Genomic DNA, 6,230 nt, shown 5'->3' with positions numbered 1-6,230 from the left:
CTTTTTCATGTCTCCCTCATACTTTGAATGCACCAAGGAATGTGCTGATTTATCAACACACCTTAACTCCATAGGCATAATTAAATGTTCAAGGAAGACAAATTCTCACGAGACCTTGCTTGACACATTGCATTACGATGTTTTTGACTTGAGCCATCATTATCTATATAATAGGCATTCCATCTTGCAATTATTATCATTAAACATGCAATCTATCATGACATCATGTAATGCACACCTAATACCGACGTTCAAATTTATGGAATAACGAAAAATGTGTAGCGGGTGATGTCTTTCCCGGAAACATCAATATTCTAACAAGTTCGTGTTTGGAGCAGCTATATCAGCATCATCACTATCCCATGTTAACCCCTCAGATCACTGAATTCTGCAATCAAATCCCTCCCGAGTATCATTCTCCTTTTGCAAACACCCATGATCGCTGTATTTTCAGATTCATGTGTAAAGTACACGCATGAATTCTCTACCTGGCACTGGATAGGACCCTAGGCCTACAAACTGCTGATGTTCAGCGTTATAGGGAAACACGCATGACTATACCAGGGAGGTGAGACACCTCCCTGACTACTGTATACACACTGCAACATGAACTTTGACCGTGCACGTCGCGTTTTAGATAGATGTGTCATGCTCATTGTCTGTAACAGGTGGTACCTTTTGTCTACACTGCGCGTTATTCTCCCATAGACACAATGGTGTATTATGAATAACTCAACACAAACAACACTGATTTCAATCCCCATACTGCGGTATTCCAATATCAGCCTTATTGCATTTTAGTCAGATGAGGCTCACTATTTTTTTTTCTTTTATATTGTATGCACGGATTTGCAGAATAACAGCCACTGGCTGAGCAAGCGTTGAAAAAAAAAACGAAACTAAAATGAAATGATACTGCGGTAATATCGCCATTACAGCGACTCTTAAAATTTCAGTTAAGCTAATATCGACTTTAATCATCTAATATTCGCAAAACACTTACCTCTAGAGCATGGAGTCCTTCTCTTCGTTTTCATCGGAAACTTCCTTGCTAATCTGCAAAGTCTGTGAAATTTACAATCAATGAGATAAAAAATAACATACTGTTATTTCTATACGAACATTAAAGAGCTCGTGCAGAATTATAGTAAATTGTATACCCTCGCCATAATGTTCTATTACAGATATACGTTTTGTATCCCTTAAACCCGACAACTTTATATAAAATGTATACAACATACAAACACAAACACAAACACACGCACACACTCAATGATAACTTAAATTTATCATTTTTAAAGGGAACATTCGATTCAATTCAACTGCGCTTTAATTCCATCCAACAGCGAAAGGTAAAGACTAGCAAGTATTTTGATTTTAATTGTATTGTTAACAGTTTAAAGGAATGGTACAGTATTGGTGGAGATGAGAATTGGGCTTTTAATTTTTGCGAGATACCAAGAAAACACTTATGATATAGTTCAGAGCATATCTTTTTAAGAGGAATTCAAAATTTACTTGATGAAAATCGGGTTTGGAATGACTGAAACATCCAAAAACAAAGCAAAACAAAGCGATCGTAATAAAGTGTGGGTCCCACACTTTATTAGGATTGCTCTTTTTTGGATATCTCAGCCATTTCAAAACCAATTTTCATCAAATAAACGCTGAATTCCTCATAGAATTACATGCTCTTTCATATTTCATAAGAGGTTTCTCATTATCTTACCAAAAAATGTAAGAAACCTGAAATTAGGTCTCAACCAAAACTATATGATCCCTTTAAAGGAAACACAAATGGTAAAGTTTAAGACAAAATTATATAAACGAATGAATAAAAACAATAAATGCATACTTTTCAGCATTTCAACCATACCGCCGTAGCCACAGTATCCCATGGCTAAGCAGAGAAGAAGAGTTTCATACGTGTCTATACCAGAGGTCCATATTATTAAGAAGTTATCATTGTATCAAACATCGTGGCAACTAAGCGAAAAAGTCAGCAAAATAAGAAGTGTTCCATTTCTTAATTGGCGGAATCTCTATCGATCCTTTTCAGTGTAGAAATACGGCATTTGACACGTGACAACTTCTTTGCTTGTTCTGCTTGCTAGAAGGTATCACCATATTTTTGTCAGTAAAAAAATATCATGTTAATACGTTGTCACAATATTTCATATCCTTCAGGTCCTTCATGAAAAGGCAGTGTAATATCGGAAACTGTATTGATACGCGATACACGATTCACGGTTCTCTCTGATCAAGGGCATTTTTTCACGAGATTAAATAATATAAAACAAACAAACAAACACTTCGAAGAAGTAATCATGTAAAAAGCAGGAAATGTTAATATCTTGTTTTTATTTCGTCTCGACTTGTCTACACAAGGGGGGGGGGGGACAATATGGCACTTTCAAAACATACATGTATAGCAAGGCAGGTAAAATCGAATGCCTACCTTCAAAGGTATGAAGTCAGCCGATGGCTGACATCCGCTCCCCTCTCCTTTTTCTATATCTGTTTTCCACGAATTGAAAGATGCAAGAGATAATGAAATAAAATTGAAAAAGCCATCAATATGTGAATTTTTTGCAGTTGTAGCTATGACATTTTAATTTATCAGCTCTTGCGGTGAACTAATAAGGTATTTGCGGTGCATTTAAATGTAAGACAATGCCTTAAATTTGGCTTAATATGACAGGTTGTGAATTTAAAATTTTTGTCTGGGATGAACAGTTTATAGGTTTTTTAAAGATAACACACCCACATGCACACACACACAAACACACACACACACACACATATATTTGCTCGACGATAATCCTTTTTTTATTATTTTTTTTTTGTGGCCCGTTCTGGCTATTAAATCTGAAATTTTGTACATAATCATGCATATATATACATATATATATATATATATATATATATATATATATATAATTACATCACAACCTTCATTATCATTGTTATTATTATCATATGATCTTAAACTATGTAAATAGAATGTCGATCTTGCAAGACCCCTCTCTGTTCATATCATAACAGACTATCGAATAAACAAAATAAAGCTAACAGTAAGTATATTACATGAGATGCAACTCTATATAGAACCACAGCATTCAGATACACTATCTTTGAAACCTCTTTGGAAAAAAAGAACAATCTTTGATAAAATAAAAGGACAGAAATATCATTATCTACTTAATTCTCCTTGATGATCTGATTAAATACCTGTCTTGCTACCCCATTTCCGATACAGCATTCTACCTGACACACCGAATATGCAGATTGCTGCAATGATCCACACTGCAAGTATGATCCAAAACAGTGTCTTGGGTGGTTCATCTGCGCAGTGACGTATTTCTGTACCTAGAAATGAGGGAATAAAGAAATAAAAACGACAACTCATATTAATGGTGAAAGTGGATGGCGAGTGTGGCACTGGATCCTGGTTTTACACAATTTGTCATCCCACGTTTTCTTCAGTTTCGTTTTCTTTTTCTTTTTTTCTCGATTGAAGTTTCACAGTAAGAACTGGTAGGTAACCTTCATCAAGTATATCATTATAGTGATTCGTTCCTGTTAACCTATAGTACAGATATTGTTATCACTTTCATAAAGATTTTTTGTTTTTACGATTTATCCAACTCTTTCACGTCTAAGCATACTCGAAAGAGGATTCAAATCGGACAAGATTATCGATTACAGTTTTGTTAACTGACACACAAATCTTCGATAATTGCTTGGTGTGTTGCAGGATTTAGGGATGAATGTCCTGTTTGTTTCACATTTCCCATTTGAAAACAATCACCGAGACTGTCGCGTTAAAACTTTTAAATACATATATTTGAACAGTTGATCTGCCCTACTGGAAAGAACACAGTGTCATCAGGTGTGTTCATAAAGTGTGTTCACTATGTGTCGCATTGGGCCTTTTTACATGTAGTCGACTGTGAGGAAACCCTCGACTGATTATAACTGTGTGCAATTCACACTGTGGTATGATTTTTCAAAGAGGGTTGAAATTGTACAATGTTATATCTAAGCTGTGAATTCACAATGTGCTCATAATGTTCGAGCGCTAGAATCCAAAGGAAACCTAAACCCAGAGTGTGGATTGAGTGAAAGCAGCAACATTAGTAGATCACATCAGTGAAAATTTGAGGAAAATCAGACAATCAATGGAAACGTTATGAATTTTACATTTTTGTGTTGTAATGACTGGATAGGGAGACTACTTGAGTTTGATGACGTCATTTGTGGACAACATAAAGAAAATAAAAGAACAATTCCAACAAAAAAAAATCACTTTTACGGCAATTACACATTCAATCAATAGTTACTGACATAATAAAGGGTAATACAAAAGTCCCCCTGCTCTCTGAAAGAGGTTACTCAAGTGCTCTTTCATTAAGTGAAAGTATGTTGAATTTTCTTTATTGATTTATTTTCTTTATATACACGGTATATTGCTGTCCACACATACAGTACGATGTCATAAACTGAAGTAGTCTCTTTATCCAGTCATTACAACACCAACATTTTAACATCTCATAACTTTTGCATCAATTGTCCCATTTTCCTCAAACTTTCACTGATGTGTTCTATTAATGTTGCTGCTTTACCCACATAACTCTTTGAGTTTTGGTTTCCTTTAAATAACAGTGTGAAGAGAATGATTGCACTCTGTGTTTACAATGCATTTCATGCTGTTGGACATTGCGTTCTTTCCTGCAGGATATTTTTATATATTCGTAATCTTCAGTTTACAGCCATTCCATTGTGACTCGCGTGACATCTATACAAAATTTTAACTTGTTATGGTTGAATACTTGAAAAATTTATTTTGCAGACCTGTTTATTTTATATATTTCAATCAAGGTATGGACCCTTCACATTGGTTCATAGAAATTTTTGATGTGAACTTCAAATCATTCTAGTAAGAGATATTTCACTTTTTTGCTGTGACTCGCGTGACGCGGCACTATTGAAGATTTCTGACCTTACTGTACGTGAGTGAATTTTCGTAAGAAAGTACTTGTTCTATGTACACAGAACTTTCTGCATCCAATTTTGAGACATTAAGCAATAAATAGTCAAAATTTTATAAGGCCTTGACTTTTCATTTCAACTCAATTGGCATATAAAAAATGTGACTCGCGTGACGAGTATCATTCAGGACCAAAAGTTGAGCCTATACTATAATGGTTTTATTGAGTAAAATGAGCCAAATGTTTAAGCTAACATGTTATTTATGGTCAGTTTCATCACACATATCTTTAAAACAAAGAAATCATCTAACTCCAATCTCTGATGGGATCATGGGAGCTCATATCACATTCAACGTCTAAAACATCCAGCAAAAATTCACCTGAACCTCTTTTTTTTCCCCTTGTCAAATCAAGAGTTCCGGGAAATCATTCTTTTTCAATGAATTTTCTTTTTCTTTCTTATTTACTATAATTGTATCAACAATTCTTCTATTCAAAATGAATCAAATTCAAACTTTCTTTAGGTTAACTTGCATATTTGCTTATTGGTTTATATGAATCCATTTAAGCTCTTTTCGAAACTCTAGAGTTACTTTGATGCACAAAGAATCCTCACTTCTTATACTAGATAATGCTCACACATACTGATGTATTTTTTCTTTATCTAACATTACTGAGTCTGATGTGAAGAATGATCACCATGGTGTGCTTATTTAATTATAGCAAACTACATGATACAGTATTGATACAGTTTTCTTTGCCAAGGTGTCTTCTGTAGTTTGAGAAAGTTCATCACTGCTTCGTGGAGACAGTTTTCACGCCTAGTTTGTTGGGGCCAATTTAGTTTTAATAATTCAAGACTCAATCTTTTCATTCATTTTAAGTCTCCTATTGTTAACAAGATATGGCTGCTGTAATTTGCATTAGATGTCTGATTCAGGCTGCCATGGCTCTTTTATCCAGCCAGTGGAATATATTTCCCCTTTTCTCCGGGTGACTTAAAGGGACCGTACAGTTTTGCTTGAGACCTAATTTCAGGTTTCTAACATTGTTTGGTGAGATAATGAGAAACCTCTTATGAAATATGAAAGAGTATGTAATCCTATGAAGAATTCAACGTTTATTTGATGAAAGTTTGTTTTGAAATGGCTGAGATATCCAAAAAAGAGCTATTTTAATAAAGTGTAGGACCCACACTTTATTACGATCGCTTTGTTTTACTTTGTTTTTTGATGTTTC

At 34.6% G+C, this 6,230-nt stretch overlaps 1 long non-coding RNA gene across 1 annotated transcript in view; it reads right to left on the bottom strand.

Annotated features, from left to right (window-relative positions):
* LOC140229464 (uncharacterized) overlaps positions 1-2,573 on the bottom strand; it is a 2,958-nt gene extending 385 nt beyond the window's left edge. Inside the window, exons 1-2 of the long non-coding RNA XR_011901305.1 lie at positions 2,459-2,573; positions 1,004-1,065 (exon numbers count right to left, since the gene is read on the bottom strand). This is a non-coding gene — a long non-coding RNA (uncharacterized lncRNA). The remainder of the gene's footprint in view (positions 1-1,003; positions 1,066-2,458) is intronic.
* Between the last annotated feature and the right edge of the window lie 3,657 nt (positions 2,574-6,230).

Source organism: Diadema setosum, chromosome 6 (genome assembly GCF_964275005.1).
Source record: "Diadema setosum chromosome 6, eeDiaSeto1, whole genome shotgun sequence".
Lineage (NCBI taxonomy): Eukaryota > Metazoa > Echinodermata > Echinoidea > Diadematoida > Diadematidae > Diadema > Diadema setosum.
Note: the sequence above shows the minus strand (reverse complement) of the source record. Positions and strands in the feature narration are given on the sequence as shown.